The 19,111-nt window shown below is 46.4% G+C and overlaps 1 pseudogene; it reads left to right on the forward strand.

The window, feature by feature from the left end:
• LOC141240615 (uncharacterized) overlaps nucleotides 1-19,111 on the forward strand; it is a 98,080-nt pseudogene that overhangs the window by 33,160 nt on the left and 45,809 nt on the right.

Below are 19,111 nucleotides of genomic sequence, written 5' to 3' on the forward strand. Positions count from 1 at the left end.
TGATGACATGATAGGAAGCTTGAGAGAGTGAAATGGCACTGGTGGTACATTAAGGGGGTAAATCCTGATGACAGGTTCCCTTTAAGAACTGTCTATTTGCTGTCTAATCTCTGCCACCCCTGACTTGTGCCAATGTCCCCAATTTATAAGTGTTATTCACTTTACCTGTCATTGTGTTCATGTTATGGCATGGAGTTGCCCTCCTTATTACCGGTACTTTCACTGACGAGGGTTTTGTTTGTGAGATCCAGAAAATACATTGAGAAATCCATTTTGTGTTGAAGAAAAAAAATCACATCTAATCTATCTTTCATGCTATAGGAAATCCTGAGAATAACGGTTTATCACTAAATTGTAAAAAAGAAGATATCAGGAAGCACTCTAATGGAGAAAACCTCTTCACCCTTCCTGCACCTCCTGGACTTCACAGCACTTCACCTTCTTATAATCCTCCTAGTCATGAGGAACCCTCTCCTGAGCAATCTCACATTGTTACCGAAAGTTCAGGTGACACAGTGGATATAAGACTTCAGTGTGACAAGCAATTTACTAAAAGCTCAGATTCTTTAACACAGAGAAGGCACAAAAGAGAGAAGCCATACTCCTGTTCAGAATGTGGGAAATGCTTTACATATAAATCAAAATATGTTATACATGAGAGAATTCACACAGGAGTGAAGCCATTTTCATGTTCAGAATGTGATAAATCCTACACAGATAAAGGGAATCTTATTACACATCAGAGAATTCATACAGGAGAGAAGTCGTATTCATGTTTAGAATGTGGGAAATGCTTTACATATAAAAGGAGTCTTATTAGACATCAGAAAACTCACACAGTTGAGAATCCATATTCATGTTCAGCATGTGGGAAATGCTTTACAGATGAAGGGAATCTTATTAGACATCAGAGAATTCACACAGGAGAGAAGCCGTATTCATGTTCACTATGTGGGAAGTCCTTCACAGATAAAGCGCATCTTACTACACATCAGAAAATTCACACAGGAGAAAAGCCACATTCATGTTCACTATGTGGGAAGTCCTTCACAGGTAAAGGGCATCTTAGTAGACATCAGAGCATTCATACTGGAAAGAAGCCATATTCATGTTCCGAATGTGAGAAATGCTTTAGAGATAAATCAGATCTTGTTAAACATCAGAGAATTCACACAGGGGAGAAACCGTATTCATGTTCATTTTGTGAGAAATGCTTTGCAAAAAAATCAAGTCTTTTGGAACATGAGAGAAGTCACACAGGAGAGAATCTGTATTCATGTTCAGAATGTGGGAAATCTTTTATATATAAATCACACCTTGCTACACATGAGAGAATTCATACAGGAGAAACCCCATTTTCATGTTCAGAATGTGGGAAATCTTTTTTATATAAATCAAATCTAGCCACACAGAGAATTCATACAGGAGAGAAGCCATTTGCATGTTCAGAATGTGAGAAATGTTTTGGAAGTAAATCAGAGCTAGTTAAACATCAAAGAATTCACACAGTAGAAAAACCTTTTTCATGTTTACAATGTGGAAGGTGCTTTGCCGATAAATCACAACTTGTTACACATCAGAGAACTCACACAGGAGAGAAGCCGTATTCATGTTCATTCTGTGAAAAATGCTTTACAAAAAAATCAACTCTTGTGCAACATGAGAGAAGTCACACAGGAGAGAAGCCATATTCATGTTCAGAATGTGGGAAATCTTTTTTATATAAATCACACCTTGTTGCACATGAGAAAATTCATACAGGAGAAAAATCATTTTCCTGTTCAGAATGTGGTAAATGTTTTATATATAAATCAAATCTTGCAACACACAAGAGAATTCATACAGGAGAGAAGCCATTTTCATGTTCAGAATGTGGGAAATGTTTTGGAAGTAAATCAGAGCTTGTTAAACATCAAAGAATTCACACAGGGGAAAAACCTTTTTCATGTTTAGAATGTGGAAGGTGCTTTACAGATAAATCTCAACTTGTTACACATCAGAGAACTCACACAGGAGAGAAGTCATATTCATGTTCACTATGTGAGAAGTCCTTTGCAGTTAAAGGAAGTCTTATTAGACATCAGAGAATTCACACAGGAGAGAAGCCGTATTCATGTTCAGAATGTGGGAAATGTTTTAGAAAAAAATCAAATCTTGTTGAACATCAAAGAATTCACACCGGGGAGAAACTGTTTTCTTGTTTGCAATGTGGGAAAACCTTTAGAAATAAATCAAAACTTCTTATACATCAGAGACTTCACACAGGAGAGAAGCCGTATTCATGTTCACTGTGAGAAATGCTTTACAAAAAAATCAAGTCTTGTGAGCCACGAGAGAAGTAACACAGGAGAGAAGCCGTATTCATGTCCACAATGTGGGAAATCTTTTATACATAAATCATATCTTTTAAAACATGAGAGAAGTCATACGGAAAATAAATTGTAATTATGTTCACTGTGTTTCATAAATGTAATAAACATTGCTCAGCATAAATAAGTACACCCCCTTTGATAAGTAAGATTTTATTTAATATCTTACTGAATAAATTTCTAAAATTTTGCCAGCACTGAATTTCATAGAACATTTTTTTGTAATCAAAATATGAAAGTAAGGGTAATAATATAACTCTTATTACAAAATCTTCAGTTTTACTCAAATTATTTGGTGCAAAAATGAGTACACCCCACATCAAAAGCTACTACATCTAGAATTTTGTATGGCCTCCATGATTTTTAAGCACAGCACCAAGTCTTCTAGGCCTTGGTGACATAATACAACATCTATCTTTTTTCTCTCTTTCAATAACGAGCTCTTAGAGCCTGGATGCTGGATGGAGCGATGACAACTTGTCTCTTCAGAATTCCCCATAGGTGTTTGGTTGGGTTCAGATCAGGAGACACTTGGCCACTGAATCACTGTCACCCTGTTCTTCAGAAATGCAACAGTTGCCTTAGATGTGTGTTTTGGATCATTGTCATGTTGGAGAAGTGCAGGTCTACCAATGGCACGGAGTGATGGCAGCATCTTTTCTTCCACTATAGAGTGTAACGCTGCTGCCGACGCCTTTGCATGGTGTCTTCTTCTCCCTCCATGCAAAGACGCTTCCTGACCGCTGCGGCTGTGGGCGTGTTTCCTGGCGCTCTCCTTGTCCTCTGTTCTTGTGAATGCGTTGCAACTCCTGGCGCTGTCTAGTATGCGCGTGTTTCCCTGTTCTTAAGGGGCAGTGTGCGCCTTATGCTAAATGCATTTAGCATAAATAGTACACCTGCAAGATGGCTCCCAACCAATAGCTGGGAGGCATCTTGTATAAAAGACTCACTCTCCCCTTAGCAAGGTGTACTGCTAGTGACTTGTGAGGTCCCCTGGTCTTGGGGTGACCAGGGTCCTGAGTCCGTAAACCACTGGTCCCGCTGTGGCCAGAGTCCTGTACCCGAATTCCTGGTCCTAGAGTGGCCCGGGCCTAAAACCTCATCCCCTGGTCCTGGAGCAGCCAGTGCCTGAACCCTCATCCCCTGGTTCTGGAGTGGCCGGTGCTTGTACCATCGTTCCTTGGTCCTGGAGAGATCAATGCCTGTACCCTTGTCCCCTGATCCTGGAGTGACCAGTGCCCGAACCCTCATCCCCTGGTTCTGGACTGGCCAGTGCCTGTACCATTGTCCCCTGGTTCTGGAGAGGCCAGTGCCAGTACCGTCATCCCCTGGTCCTGGAGAGGCCAGTGTCTGTACCCTCGTCCCCTGGTCCTGTAGCGGGCAGTGCCTGAACCCTCGTCCTCTGGTCCTGTAGCGGCCAGTGCCTGAACCCTTATCGCCTGGTTCCAGAGCGGCCAGTGCCTGTACCCTCGTCGCTTGGTCCCGGAGCAGCCAGTGCCTGACCCCTTGTCAAATGGCCTGGTTCGGCCAGAGCCCTGAACATTTTCCCCTGGTCCTAGTGTGGCCATTCCTGTTCCTGAAGTCCCCTGGTCACAGTGCGTCCAGTGTCTGAACATTAACCTAAGTCTCTATGTCAGTGATCCTGGACTGTATCTACTAAGTCTGAATGGAGCCGTAATCAGTGTCAGCTAACCTGACCTCTGGGCTCAGCAGCTACTGCCGGACACCACCCTGGAGTTGTACTTGGCAGCTACCTCCTGCACAAGCCTGACCTCACCACTAGAGGCTCCAGTGAACACCAAAGTAGCTGCTTAGTTACGCCCCTCCAGGGTCGGCCCGGTGGGTCCAGAAATCCACTTGCACCACCAGTGGGCGTAACAAAGCAGAACATCTATGAATTCATGATGTCATCAATGACCTGTAGCTCCCCGACACCAGCAGCGCTCATGCAGCCCCACATGAGGACACGGCCACCACCAGGTTTCTCTGTAGACACCATGCATTCTCATTGTATTCCTCACATTTGAGACAGTTTTGAAGCCATCAGTTCCAAACACATTTATCTTGGTCTCATCACTCCAGAGTATAAAGTCCCAGGAGTCTTCATATGTTTCCGCATGTGTCCTGGCCGATTGTAGGGCGGCTTTTTTGTGCATGGGATTTAGGAGAGGCTTTCTATGTGGACAACACCCATGTCTGCCATTCCTCTATAGAAAAATATGTCTGCTTTCAGCTCATCTCTCAGTGCTTGGTGAGATCCGTGGGAAGTGCTCGGAGGGAAAATAACAGTTGGGAAGGAATGGATGGAATTTATTAAGTTACTGATAATCCAGCACCTGTTTTCCAGTGTGAATAAAAACAAAAACTTATATGAAAAAATACAAATTAAAATCGTAGAAACATTAAAAAGCAATGTGCACACTGTGCGTTTCTGATGTGTTTTCGCTGCGTTTTTTCCGCTCGGAAATGCACCAAAAGCGCTAGGTAATCCGTGTGCCAGCTAATGCAATGACAATCCTGAAGTGCTGTGCACATGATCAGGAATTATCTTGACCGGATTGTCATTGCGTTTAAATCTGCAGCATGTCAATTCTTTGTGCGTTTCTGCAGCGTTTTTCACCCATAGACTTGAATTGAGTCAATCAAATCTGCAACAAAAAATTCAGGTATAAATATATTTGCGGATTTGCTGCGGATGTTTGCTGCATATTGGACTGACTCAATTCAAGTCAATGAGTCAAAAACGCTGCAAAACCGCACAAAGAATGGACCGCGGAAGACTACACCTCCTATCATCCGATGGCCGATCCCGCTGATAACAGTGGGAGCAGGTGCAGCTGAGGGGAGACCGGGACTGTGCGTGGGGAGCAGCGACCATTCACTCTCCTTAGTAGCGCACACACTGTACCCGCAGCACGGCTCCTGCTGCCGCTTTGTGGTCTGTGTGCCGCTATTAAAGACCATGAATATTCACTACAACCCATGGGAATATTTTTTTACTGTGCATACAGCTGAATTTCACCCACCAAAAAAATGACAAAGTGGGCTACTATAGCTTGCACTGTCCCATTAGCAAATGAAAAAAAAAAGTTTTGTGCTCTGCTGAGTCTGCATATAGCTGAATTTCAACCCCACAAAATCAATAGGTGGGCTGCAAGGGCTTGCTAGCTTTATCGCATTAGCAAGTGAAAAAATAGATTGAAGGGATACTGGTGCATACAGCACAATACAAGCCGTGCACAACGCTGTTCTGTGGCACGGGCCCTGCTGATTCTGTCTGAATCTCAGTAATTGCACAATAAAAATAAAAATGTGCTGCAAGGTCGATTTCACAGGTACACAGCAGAGGACTTATCTACACTATCTGACTTCCAAACAAGCGCCCATCTATCTAGCTAATATCTCTCATTTGGAGCGTCTATCACCGGCAGTGTGACATGCATAAAATGGCGCTGAGGGAACATGACCGCTCATTATATAGAGAGGACATGTGATTTCAGCAGCCAATGGCAGAAGCCCTTGTGTCTAGACAGTGTGGATGCTTCCTGCGCTCTGATTGGCTAGCCGCGCTTTCCTCTTAAAAGTTACAGGAAAAAAAAATTACAAGTGTGCCGCTGATCTGACCTGTTCTGAGCTCTCCCCAGCCCCTCCACTCATGTACCACGTCCCCCTGCTCATCATACACAGGCACTATGCTAGACAAACTGTTAAAAACGCTGTAGTTGCCCCGCAATCACGTTCCCGAACTTTGCCGATTTTCCCGAATTTAAGTAAAAATGCTCGCCTTTACGATCACGAATCCGAATGTGCCACATTCGTGCCAAATTTAACTTTTGAGATCGGATTTCGAACATATTCAGTCATCACTACCCACTATCCAGAATTGAAATCGAACCCCCTTTAGCTGCAGCTCTAATTACTTTATTAGGGTTGAGCTCAGAGCCGTATTTGGCATTCATGCTGCCCTAGGCACTTTAAGTGGTCACGCCCCCTACTGGTAACTCAAACTAAAAGTGCCCATACCCTCTAGGTCCCCTCCACCGGATACACTTAAACTCGTACACCCATTATAATTTATGGGCTGAGCACATGTCCGTGTATTTACACGGACCGGACGTCCGTGTGACCCACCCGTGGACATGTCTGTTTTTTTCCGGCAGAACAGACGTCAATACGTTCTGCACACAGATGACAAAGTGTGACATCCATGTGCCGTCCGTGTGACACATACCAGAATAGAATGCAGAATAGAAATGACAGATATTTAGGTGTTAGATGTGCAAAGATCGAGATAGATGAAAAATAATCAGTGAGATATATAATTAGTGCCGTGTGTGTAGTTTACTGTACTTGTATTTAGCTAAAAAATAAATGAAAAAAGCAACGTGGGGTCCCCCTTATTTTTGATAACCAGCCTAGGTAAAGCAGACAGCTGCTGGCTGATATTATCAGGCTGGGAAGGTCCTCAGTTGTTGAGCCTTTTCGAGCCTAAAAATACCAGCCCGCAGCCACCCCAGAATTTGTGCATCTAATGTGATTAATAAAGACTTCCTTACTATACAGTCATGGCCAAAAGTATTGAGAATGAGACAAATAGTAATTTTTCCAAAGTTTACTGCTTCATTTTTTGTAATGGCAATTTGCATATACTCCTGAATGTCAAAGAGTGATCAGCTTAACAGCAATTACTGTACTTGCAAAGTTAATATTTGCCCAGAAAATGAACTTTAACCCCCAAAACACATTTCAACATCATTGCAGTCCTGCCTTAAAAGGAGCAGCTAACATCGTTTTAGTGATTGATCCATTAACACAGGTGTGGGTGTTGATGAGGACAGGGCTGGCGATCAATCAGTCATGATTAAGTAAGAATGACATCACTGGACACTTTAAAAGGAGGCTGGTTCTTGGTATCATTGTTTCTCTTCAGTTAACCATGGTTATCTCTAAAGAAACACGTGCAGCCATCATTGCACTGCACAAAAATGGCCTAACAGGGAAGAGTATCACAGCTACAAAGATTGCACCTCAGTCAACAATCTATCGCATCATCAAGAACTTCAAGGAGAGAGCTTCCATTGTTGTCAAAAAGGCTCCAGGGCGTCCAAGAAAGACCAGAAAGAGCCAGGACCGTATCTTAAAACTGTTTCAGCTGCGGGATCGGACTACCAGCAGTGCCGAGCTTGCTCAGGAATGGCAGCAGGCTGGTGTGAGTGCTTCTGCACGCACTGTGAGGCGGAGACTCTTTGAGCAAGGGCTGGTTTCAAGGAGGGCGGCAAAGAAGCCACTTCTCTCCAGAAAAAACATCAGGGACCGACTGATATTCTGCAAAAGGTACAGGGAGTGGACTGCTGAGGACTGGGGCAAAGTCATTTTCTCTGATGAATCCCCTTTTCGATTGTTTGGGACATCTGGAAAACAGCTTATTCGGAGAAGAAGAGGTGAGCGCTACCACCAGTCTTGTCTCATGCCAACTGTAAAGCATCCTGAAACCATTCATGTGTGGGGTTGCTTCTCAGCCAAGGGAATCGGCTCACTCACAGTCTTGCCTAAAAACACAGCCATGAATACAGAATGGTACCAGAATGTCCTCCAAGAGCAATTCTCCCAACCGTCCAAGAGCAGTTTGGCACCCAACAATGCCTTTTCCAGCATGATGGAGCACCTTGCCATAAAGCAAAGGTGATAACTAAATGGCTCATGGAACAAAACATAGAGATTTTGGGTCCATGGCCTGGAAACTCCCCAGATCTTAATCCCATTGAGAACTTGTGGTCAATCATCAAGAGACGGGTGGACAAACAAAAACCAACAAATTCTGGCAAAATGCAAGCATTGATTATGCAAGAATGGACTGCTATCAGTCAAGATTTGGTCCAAAAGTTGATTGAGAGCATGCCAGGGAGAATTACAGAGGTCTTGAAGAAGAAGGGGCAACACTGCAAATATTGACTTGCTGCATTAACTCATTCTAACTGTCAATATAACCTATTGGTACTCATAATATGATTGCAATTATATTTCTGTAAGTGATATAAACATCAGACAAACACTAATAAAAACCAGAGGCCAGCAGATCATGTGAAAATATAATTTTGGTGTCATTCTCAAAACTTTTGGCCATGACTGTAGTTCACCAATTTATTGAACAAAAAAAAATCCCCTGCAGGTCCGCAGGAATCCATCGAATCCGATATAGTCCAGAAATGGAAACCTGAAAAACATAAAACTAGAGAAATAAAAACAAGAAACAGTCCCTCGTTCACCAATTTATTACCAAACATTTTCCCAGAGCTCGGATGTCGTCCATGCTCCCTGAAACCGGCTCTGGCGTCTGTGAATAGACGTAAAGTGACCGCTATCCACAGGCGCCAGGTACAGACTACAACTCTCATCAGAGCAGGTGGGTCTCGCTGAGCACAGTGTGAGCCAGCAACTCTTTAAGGTGCATCTACACTGGCCAATAATCGGCCGATCTAAACAGGCTGACAGTCACCCGATGTACAAGCAAAAAACGTAGTTACTTACCGGTAACGGGATTTCTGAGAGCCCATGAAGGCACCACGGAGAGTGGGGATCCGCCCTTCAGGGACAGGAAACCTACAGATAAAAGGGCGGTACCTCTCTCCCGCATCAGTTGTTTACAGAGCATGAGAGGACCACCAGGTTAGTAACACGAAATTTTACAATTTAAGACCTCGTCAGACACACCACATGGCTACAACAAGTAACCACTAAGTGTGCGCACCCACACGTGAAGGGAGGGAATGTACGGGTGCCGTCATGGGCTCTGAGAAATCCCGTTACCGGTAAGTAACTACGTCTTTCTCCTTCCCCCATGACGGCACCACGGAGAGAATTACAGAGAAGTGACTCATTAGGGTGGGACCACAGCTTCCAGAACCCTTCTCCAGAAAGTAAGATCCGAAGAAGAGGTTAAGTCAAGCCGGTAGTGATTAAAGAAGGTAGAGGGGGAAAACCAGGTTGCTGCTCTACTTATCTGCTCTATCGTAGCACCGGCCTTCTCCGCCCAGGAGGCTGCCACCGCTCTCGTTGAGTGGGCCTTCAGTTTCTCCGGGCCAGCTTCTCCCCGTGAGGAGTAAGATAGTGTGATGGCCTCCCTTACCCATCAGGCCAGCGTGCCCTTAGAAGCTTTCTTCCCCTTACGAGGGCCCTGGAAGCAAACAAAGAGAACTATCCTGCCTACACTCGTGTCGCCTCTAGATATTGGATTAGGCATCTTCTGACGTCTAGTGTATGCAAGACCTTCTCTTTCGTGTTCCTAGGGTTAGGGCAGAAAGAAGGAAGGGTGATTTCCTGGGACCTGTGAAATCTTGACGCCACTTTTGGTAGATAGGCAGGGTCGGTTTTCAGAATAACCCTATCCTCCAAGATTTGTGTGAAGGGGGAGCCTGCCGATAAAGCCTGAATATCACTAACCCTACGTGCGGATGTGAGAACTACCAAGAGTGCTGTCTTTAGGGACAGAATTTTTAGGGATGCTTCCGACGGGTTCAAAGGGGGCATACGTTAAAGCTGAAAGGACCAAGTTTAAATCCCAGGGTGTAGTATTTCGGGATGGGATGGGATCTAGCTGATGCCTTAATAAACCTAGATACCCATCTATCCCTAGCCAGGTCAAAATTATAGAGCGCTCCCAGGGCCGCAACTTGAACTTTTAAGGTACTTGTGGCCAGACCCTGCTCCAACCCCCTGTGTAAAAATTCCAGGATGGCTGTGAATGGAACCTCCCTACCCAACCTGGAACCTGAGACTGAAAGGAATTTCTTCCAGGTTTTCCCCGTACAGCTTGGTGGTGACTGGTTTTCTACTTTGAAGTAGTGTGGTGATAAGATTTGGGGAGAAACCTTTGTCTTTCAGAAGAGCCCTCTCAAATTCCAGGCTGTCAAGTATAAGCTTGACGCCCGAGGATGGAGGACTGGACCCTGAGAAAGAAGGTCCGGGAGCTCCCGAAGAACCCATGGGTCGGAGATTGATATCCTCCTCTTCCATGAAAACCATGCCCTCTTTGGCCAAAAGGGGGCTATCAAGATTACCCTTGCTTCCTCTTCTCTGATTTTCCTCAGAACAGCTGGAATCAGAGCGGTCGGAGGAAAAGCGTAAGCTAGAGGGTAATTCCATGGGATCATGAAGGCATCCATGGCTACGGGGTTCCCTTTGGGATCTAGGGCGTAAAAAGAGCGTGTGTTTTTGTTCTGATTGTTGGCGAACAGATCTATGGAGGGCCGGCCCCACCTTTGTACAATCTGCCGAAAAACAGCTTGACTTAATTCCCACTCGCCCTGCTTCAGCTGTGTCCAACTCAGAAAGTCTGTGGTGCGATTTTCTATCCCTTTTATGTGTAGAGCGGATAGGGATTGTAAGTTCCCCTCGGCTAAGTGAAAGATGACCTCTTTCGTCTGCATTAGGGAATGGGACCGTGCACCCCCCTGGTGGTTCAGGTATGCCACTACTACTTGGTTGTCTGAAAAGACCCTCACGTGATGACCCTGTAGCGTATGCATGAATTCCCGGAGTGCCTGCTCTACTGCTAGGAGCTCCTTCATGTTTGAGGACATTAGTTTTAGGCATTCTGTCCAGACCCCCTGAGCTACCAGATTGTTGAGGTGAGCCCCCCAGCCTTGCATCTGTGGTCAAGATTTGCGGTGTTGGGATTGTCCAAGGAATCCCCCGGGCTAGATTGTCTAATGTTCCCCTACCACTCTAGGGGAAGTATGGTTTTTGCAGATAGCGTTAAAAGCCCTTCTAAACGCCCTTTTAGGGCTTTTTCTGCCTCTAGGATTTCCCACTGTAGGGTTCTGGTATGTATTTATGCCCATTCGATGGCCGGAAAGCATGCTGTCAGGGAACCTAGTAGGGACATGGCTTTCCAAAGGGACATAGACGGGTGGTACTTTGCCCGAGATATCTGGCTTAGGATTTATTGAATTTTCCCTGAGGGGAGACGACACTCCTGACCTTTTGAATCCAGCACGATGCCTAGATATTCCTGTATTTGGCATGGTTCTGTTTTGGAACTTTCCAGATGCAAAAGCCATCCTAAGCGAGTCAAGGAATCCATGACCTTTTTCAGATGGGATTTGCAGTCTAGGAAGGAGCTGCCTATTATCAGGAAGTCGTCTAGGTATGGGACGAGCAGGGTGTTCTGTTCCCTTAGATGAGCCATCACCTCTGCAACAACTTTGGTGAAGATTCTTGGGGCTATGGCAATGCCGAATGGGAGGGCTGTATATTGGTAGTGTTCGACCACTCCACCCATAGGAACTGCTACCCTGAGGAACTTCCGGTAGTCTTAGTGTATCGGGACGTGATAATAAGCGTCCTTTAAGTCCAGGACGGCCATGAAACAACCGGGAAACAGCATTCTTACTGAAGATTTTATTGTTTCTATTTTGAAGGCTTCCACCTTCAACAGTTTGTTCAGTTTTTTTAGATTCACAATCGTCCTATATGGCCCATCTGTTTTTTTTTTCTCAGGAATAATGGAGAATAGAAGCCCATGCCACCCCCCCCCCCCCCGGGACCTCCTGAAGGACTGCCTTCTTTACCAGTCCCTGGATTTCCTGCTCCAAGGCCAGTTGCTCCTCATTTGAAGACCTTTTGGGGGTTATAACAAAGTTTTGCTGAGGGAATTTGAGGAACTGCAGTTTCAGGCCCGATTGTATTATGCTCAGAATCCATGAGCTGTTGGATATTAGCTCCCAGGCCGGGAGAAAACTTGATAGCCTTCCCCCCACCCGGGGCAAATCTTCATTGGGGGGCCTTTCTGTTATCACTGGAGGGCTTGTTAAATAGGAATCCCTTGGTCTTCCTTCTCCTGTCTTCCCATCTATCCTGTTCTTTAGGGGGCTTCCTACGTATAAACCTTCTACTCCGAAAAGGTTTCCTGTAAGTAGTGTTAGGATAGGAAACCGCTTCTTATTGTCCCCTGCCTTATATCTAAGATATCATGAAGGGCGGACCCAAATAGAAACTCGCCCTCACAGGGGATGGAGCACAACCTAGACTTAGTTTACAGATCCCCGGGCCAACATTTGAGCCAGAGGGCTCGTCTAGCCGCGTTAGCAAGCCCTGCTGCTCTAGCACCTAACCTGACGGAGTCCGCCGAGGCGTCAGCCAGGAAGGCCGCTGCCCATTTCATTATCGGGATAGATTCAAGGATTGTGTCTCTCGATGTTTTTTGCCTCAGTTGTGATTCAAGCTGATCCAGCCAGACCATTAGTGACCTGGCCATACACGTGGCAGCTACCGCAGGTTTTAACCCCCCTCCAGCGGCTTCCCAGGAACCCTTTAGGAAGGTGTCTGCCTTTTTATCCATGGGGTCTTTTAAGACGCCCATGTCCTCAAATGGAAGGGAGTATTTCTTTGAGGCCTTGGCTATGGTGACATCTAGTTTTGGTGCTTTCTCATATAGTTACATAGTTACATAGTTTATAAGGCCGAAAAAAGACAAGCGTCCATCCAGTTCAGCCTATTTCTTGTGCACTGCAGCTATTCCGCAGCGTTGATCCTGGGGAACGCAAAAAAAACAAAAAAAAAAAACATGCGGTATAGGCCAATTGACATCATTGAGGAAAAAATTCACTTCCCGACACCAATCTGGATTAATTAACTATCACTAAGCATGAGATGTAATTTTATTGTTCTCAAGAAAGGCGTCCAGGCCTCTCTTGAACTCATTAAGTGAGTTGGACATCACCACTTCCTCTCCCAGAGAGTTCCAGAGTCTCACGGCTCTGACCGTAAAGAATCCCCTTCTATGCTGGTGCAGGAACCTCCTTTCCTCCAGACGCATAGTGTGCCCCCTCGTCTTTGTCACCATCCTTGGTATAAACAGGTCATGGGAGAGATCTCTGTACTGCCCCCTGATGTATTTATACATGTTTATGAGGTCTCCCCTAAGCCTTCTCTTTTCCAACGTAAATAGGCCTAATTTTGACAACCTCTCTGGGTATTCTAGTCCCTCCATTCCCTTTATTACCTTAGTCGCCCTCCTTTGTACCCTCTCTAGCTCCAATATGTCTTTCCTGAGCACCGGAGCCCAGAACTGTGCACAATATTCTAAGTGCGGCCTTACCAGCGCTTTATACAGAGGAAGAACAATGTTCTCATCATATGCCCCTATTCCTCTTCTGATGCATGCCATGACTCTATTTGCCTTCGCAGCTGCTGCCTGACACTGGGCACTCCAATTTAATTTGCTATTAACCAAGACGCCCAGGTCCTTCTCCATGTCAGATTTCCCCAACGGTTTCCCATTTAATATGTATGGGTGACTGCTGTTTTTCTTTCCCATGTGCATGACCTTACATTTATCGGCATTGAACCCCATTTGCCATTTTTTGGCCCAACTCCCCAATTTATCTAAATCCTCCTGTAGCTGTGCCCTATCCTCATCTGTGTTAACTACTTTACAAAGTTTAGTATCATCTGCAAATATTGCTATTTTACTATGCAACCCTTCCACTAGATCATTAATAAATATATTAAATAATATAGGGCCCAAGACAGACCCTTGAGGCACCCCGCTAGTAACCCTGACACCCCCTGAGCTTACTCCATTGATAACCACCCTCTGCTTTCTATCACTCAGCCAGCTATTTACCCACTTACACACATTATCCCCCAGACCAAGCATTCTCATTTTATATCCCCCAGACCAAGCATTCTCATTCTCATTTATTCTCCCAAAAGGAACATACTGGGTCCTCAAACGGGTACTTTCATTTGGGGGAAAGGAAGTCCTTCCTCTCCGGTCTTTTCCACTCTTTCTTAATCAGCGAGTGAACATGTTCGTTGAGTGGAAAAGATCTCCTCTTTTTTTGTTCTAGACTGCCGAACATCACGTCTTGTATGGATTTTTTAGGCCGGGTATCTGTTAATCCCATAGTAGATCTGACAGCCTTGAGGAGGCTGTTTCCTCGATAGGGAAACAGCTCCGTCCTCCTCTATCTGAAGATGAGGAAGAGGAGGAAGAGATGGAAGTGTCCGAATCTCCGCCATCCTCAGAACTGCTAGACCTGGACTTGGGGGATATGTTTTTAGTTTTCCTTAACCTTTTGCCCCCCTGAAAAGATTTAATGGTGTTTTCGACATGCGATTTAATCAGGTCTCTAAGTTCAGAGGCAAATCTCAGGGTTCCCTCGCATATAGTCTGCTCAATGCAGGAGCTGCAGAGTCTCTTATCCCAAGTAGTGGGCAAGGTTTCAGTGCATAGTGCACAAGTCCTATTTTTTGTTTTCCCTGTACTCTTTTTTCCCTATAGGAGACAAAAGAGAGAGAGAGCAAGGGCCCCTAGTTACAAAGTGGACTTTCACAAAGCTCACTTACCAACCAGACGGAAGAGCGGGTACCGATTCAGGAGGTGGAGCCATCTTTGCAGACGGAATCCTCCTGGAAGATGCCGAGGTGGAGTCCTAGCTGCGCTGCGACGATCTGCCAGAGCGCCCGCTTCCACTGTTCCGGTCCTGGTGTCCCGTCTCTTCTTTCGTTGGGTTGGCGGTGGCGACTGAGGAGGTAGCTCTTGCTCACTCATTATTATATATGTATAAATATATCCTTCTTTTTTTTTCTCTACACAGCGTGCCAGAGCTCTGATGAGCAACTACTGGCGTCCTTCGCTGTCTTTTTAAGGCACTGGGAGTCCCTCCCATAGTGCCTGTGGTGACCCGACGCCCCCTGCACCTGCAGGAGGACGCCCGCGCCTGCGCAGACTGGCTACCCAGTCATGCATTGCGGCGCCGCGTCATCCAAGAGCGCCCCGCGCGCACACCCGGAAGTTGAAATGCATGCCGCCGCGCCGCACTCTCACCTCCGCAACCAGGGGGGTCCAGCACAGTCCTCGATGGCCCCGACAGGCCCTGCCTCTTCGTCCGGACCCCCTCCGCACACCCCAAGGGCCCACTGACCGCAGCGGTGGCGCATCAGGACACCGCACCAGCCGAGGCAGGGGAATCCCGCTGCCTGGATCGGACTGGCCGGGCCTGGCATCCCACGACATTCATCTTCTGGCACCCCACAGGTATGCCTCCTCCGGACTGTAGGGTCCCGACAAGGACAGGAAACCAACTGATGTGGGAGAGAGGTACCGCCCTTTTATCTGTAGGTTTCCTGTCCTTGAAGGGCAGATCACCTCTCTCCGTAGTGCCATCATGGGGGAAGGAGAAACATTAGTTTGTCAGGGGAAATCATTAAGCTTAAATATCACTGTTCTGGGCAGCAGGTCATCCTGTGTAAACGTGCTGCCGAGAAGAATGCTATACTCTACGCACAGAACCATCATATTAAGGTTCACAGGTGATTAAACGACTGCTTATCGGCTACATATAACCAGTCGGGAGGCATTTTGGCTGCGTTTGTCCAGTGTAAATGCAGCCTTAGGTCCCGGTACCTTATAGGAGATGTCTTCTCTGGTTGCTCACATCCTTTTTCCCCTTCACGCATGACGGCACACCCGCTGCAGTTGGTTTCCTGTCCTTGATGGGAGACCTCATGAAGTATCAGGCGGCTCACCAGGATAAAGATCCACTTACCCAGGCCTGTCCCAGCGGTGGAAGAGCGGGCTGGTGTTCCGTGGCGCCGGCCTTTAGGGCCTGGTAGCGCCGTCCACAGGTTCCCTGGGGACCTGCTGCATGTGGGGGCAGAGGTCCTGGGCTTCTGTGCACCGCGGCGCCACCCTCCCCCTGCAGCGCACATGACCAGGAGTAAGCGGTCACGTGCCTCTGAAGTCGCGGGGCATGCTGGGCAGGGCGTGCCCCGGTGTTGTTGGCGGCGGCGCCGGAAGTAAGATGGCGGCGCCCTGTGAATTGCCGGCCGTATAGCCCAGTGGCTGACGTTGGCAGGAGGAGACCGCAGGGATTTGGTGGCTGACCCCGCCCTCCTCCCTATATAAAGGTGCACCTACGGTCAGAACACTGCTCAAGGAGTCCGCCATAATGTTAGACATGGAGCAGCAGCAGCTGTCGCCACAGCCACAGTCGTTACCAACCTCATCACCACCTCCATCTGCTCGCCGTTCCAGAGGGTCCAGCGGTAAAAGCAGCAGCTGTCCCAGTCAGAGGAGTAAAGCTTCTCAGGACTCCACGGTCTCCAGGAAGGATGGGTCGCGTATCCTGAAACAGTCTTCAATTCCGGTATCCGCAATGGCGGGGTGAGTGATCTTCGTGAATGTCACTATATATATTTGCTACTGGGCCTCCTGTTGTGTGTTTAATCACCAGGAGCCCAAGAAAGTTACCGACGAGAAGCGGAACAAGGAATGTGCAATATGCAAAGGTCAGTCATCAGATCAGAGGTAGAGGGTTCCCTTAAAACAATTTTAAGGAACAGAAGGAAGGTCATATCAGATTCTTCGGTGTTGTCAGGGGGACAGTGTTGCAGTGAAGCTTCATCCTCATCCTCCTCGGACAGTGATGGGGGGGGCATGCTTCCCCATAGAAGACACCGAGAAATTGATAAAAGTCATCAGAACCACTATGGGGTTAAAGGAGGATAAATCCGTAAAATCCCTAGAAGACATTATGTTTTGAGGGTTAGAAGAGAAGAAAAAACGCACCTTTCCGGTAAATGCAAAGGTCCAGGCACTTATTAATAGAGAATGGAGGAAGCCGGAGAAAGTAGGGGCCTTGCCTTCATCCTCAAAAAGGAAATATCCCTTTGAGCTTAAGGACTCTGAAAATTGGGACAAGGTGCCAAAAATTGACGGTGCTGGATCTAGGTCATCTAAGAGATCAGCACTCCCCTTTGAGGACTCAGGGGTGCTTAGAGACCCCTTGGATAAGAAGGCAGATACTTTCCTAAAACATACTTGGGAATCAGCAGCAAGTGGCCTAAAACCAGCTATTGCAGGAACATGTACTGCCTGTTCCCTGAGGGTCTGGTTGCAGCAGTTGGAAAATCAACTAAAAGACAAAATACCTCAAGAGACAAAATGCCTTCCTGGCAGATACTTCTGCCGATTCTGTTAAGCTCGCAGCTAGGTCAGCCAGTCTGTCAAACGAGGCAAGACGAGCTCTGTCGCTCAAGGGATGTCCTGGAGATTTACAATCAAAGTCTAGGCTGTCTTCCATACCTTGTGGCGGTCAATTTCTCTTTGGGAAGAAGTTGGAAGACGTCCTTGAAAAGGCGAGAAACAAAAAATGAAGATTCCCTGGGTTTTCAGCAGACACCAGGAGAACCTATTTTCGGAGGGGGAAATTTAATAGAGGTCTCCCCTCGGGGGAGAAAAGGAAATTGGATTTCAAGAACAGAAAAGAGGATATATGTTCGGTGGTCCCTCCTCCACCTCCAAAAAGCCTCCACAATGACGCCAGGCCACAAGTAGGAGGGAGGCTCTCTCATTTTGTCCAGGCCTGGGAAAACATCTCGAGTTCCTGGGTCCTCAACATATTAAAGGGATGGACTGAAGATTCAATTCCTTCAGCAACCACGGCAAATATTTGCGATGACCCCGGTAAGGAAGTTCCCGGACGAACAGCTGGCTCTGGAATCAGAGATCCTTACCCTTTTGGAGAAGCGAATGCTATGCGAAGCTCTGGTCAGTCAGAAAGGAAGGGGATTTTATTCCCCTCTCTTTCTAATAAAAAAAAGGACGGTTCTTTCAGGACTATTATAAATTTAAAAGGCCTCAACCGTTTCATAAACAACCATACATTCAAGATGGAATTCAGCAATTAAGCTTCTGTTTCAAAATTGTTTTATAGCAGTGACAGATCTGAAAGACGCGTATAATCACGTCCCCATTCACCCAGATGACCAACAGTATCTAAGGTTGCGCTTTACATCCAAGGAAGGTGCAGGCACTTCCAGTTCTGAGCTCTCCCCTTCAGGTTGTCGATTGCCCCAAGGGTGTTCACCAAACTAATAGCCGAAGTAACGGCCTTTCTTCGCATTCAAAACACGGTCATAATACCGTATCTGGACGACTTCCTTATTGTAGGGAATTCAGAGAGCCATTGTGTTTCTCAGCTGAAAGAAGTCATGATGACCTTGCAGAACCCTGGGCTGGATAGTGAACACACAAAAATCAAGACTAGAACCCACTGGACCCCTAAAGTTAAATTTGACCTGTCCATCCACCACAAGAGGGAGTTTCTGGTATGTAAGGAGAGATGTAACTTTCCTTCTAAATACTCTTTTAAAATTTTTGTGCTGACAAGATTTCCCACTGAAGGACTCTTGTGTGAAATTGAGCCCACTTGACTGCCGGAATGCACAATGTTAGAGTACCTAGCAGGGACAGTGCTTTCCTCAAGGACATATCTGAGGTCCGTATAGCTGCAGAGACCAACTTTGTGACTTTGTCTATCTTGCTGTCAGATAGAATACAAGTCTGACACTCGGAGTTTAGAGAAAACCCTAGAAAGGTCTGGACCCTTGTGGGACACAACAGTGCACAACATCATCATGACCGATGCGAGCAACTCAGGGTGGGGGGCACACCTGGGAAACCACATAATTCAGGGCTCTTGGTCAGTCCTAGAGGAAAAAGGGTAGTCAAACTTAAAATAGCTATAGGCAGTGTGGAACGCTTTAGAGGGCTTCCTCCCTTTACTCCGGGGCAGTCATGTTCGGGTTATGTCGGACAACAGAAGCACCGTGGCTTACATAAACCACCAGGGGAGAACAAGATCTCATTCCCTTCTGGAAGCAGTAAGCAGACTTTTTCAAGTAGCGGAGCAAAATCTCCTATCTCTTTCAGCACTACACATATGTGGCATAGA

Source organism: Phyllobates terribilis, unplaced genomic scaffold, assembly GCF_046119375.1.
Source record: "Phyllobates terribilis strain yellow unplaced genomic scaffold, ASM4611937v1 Scaffold_924__1_contigs__length_538081, whole genome shotgun sequence".
NCBI classification, from domain to species: domain Eukaryota; kingdom Metazoa; phylum Chordata; class Amphibia; order Anura; family Dendrobatidae; genus Phyllobates; species Phyllobates terribilis.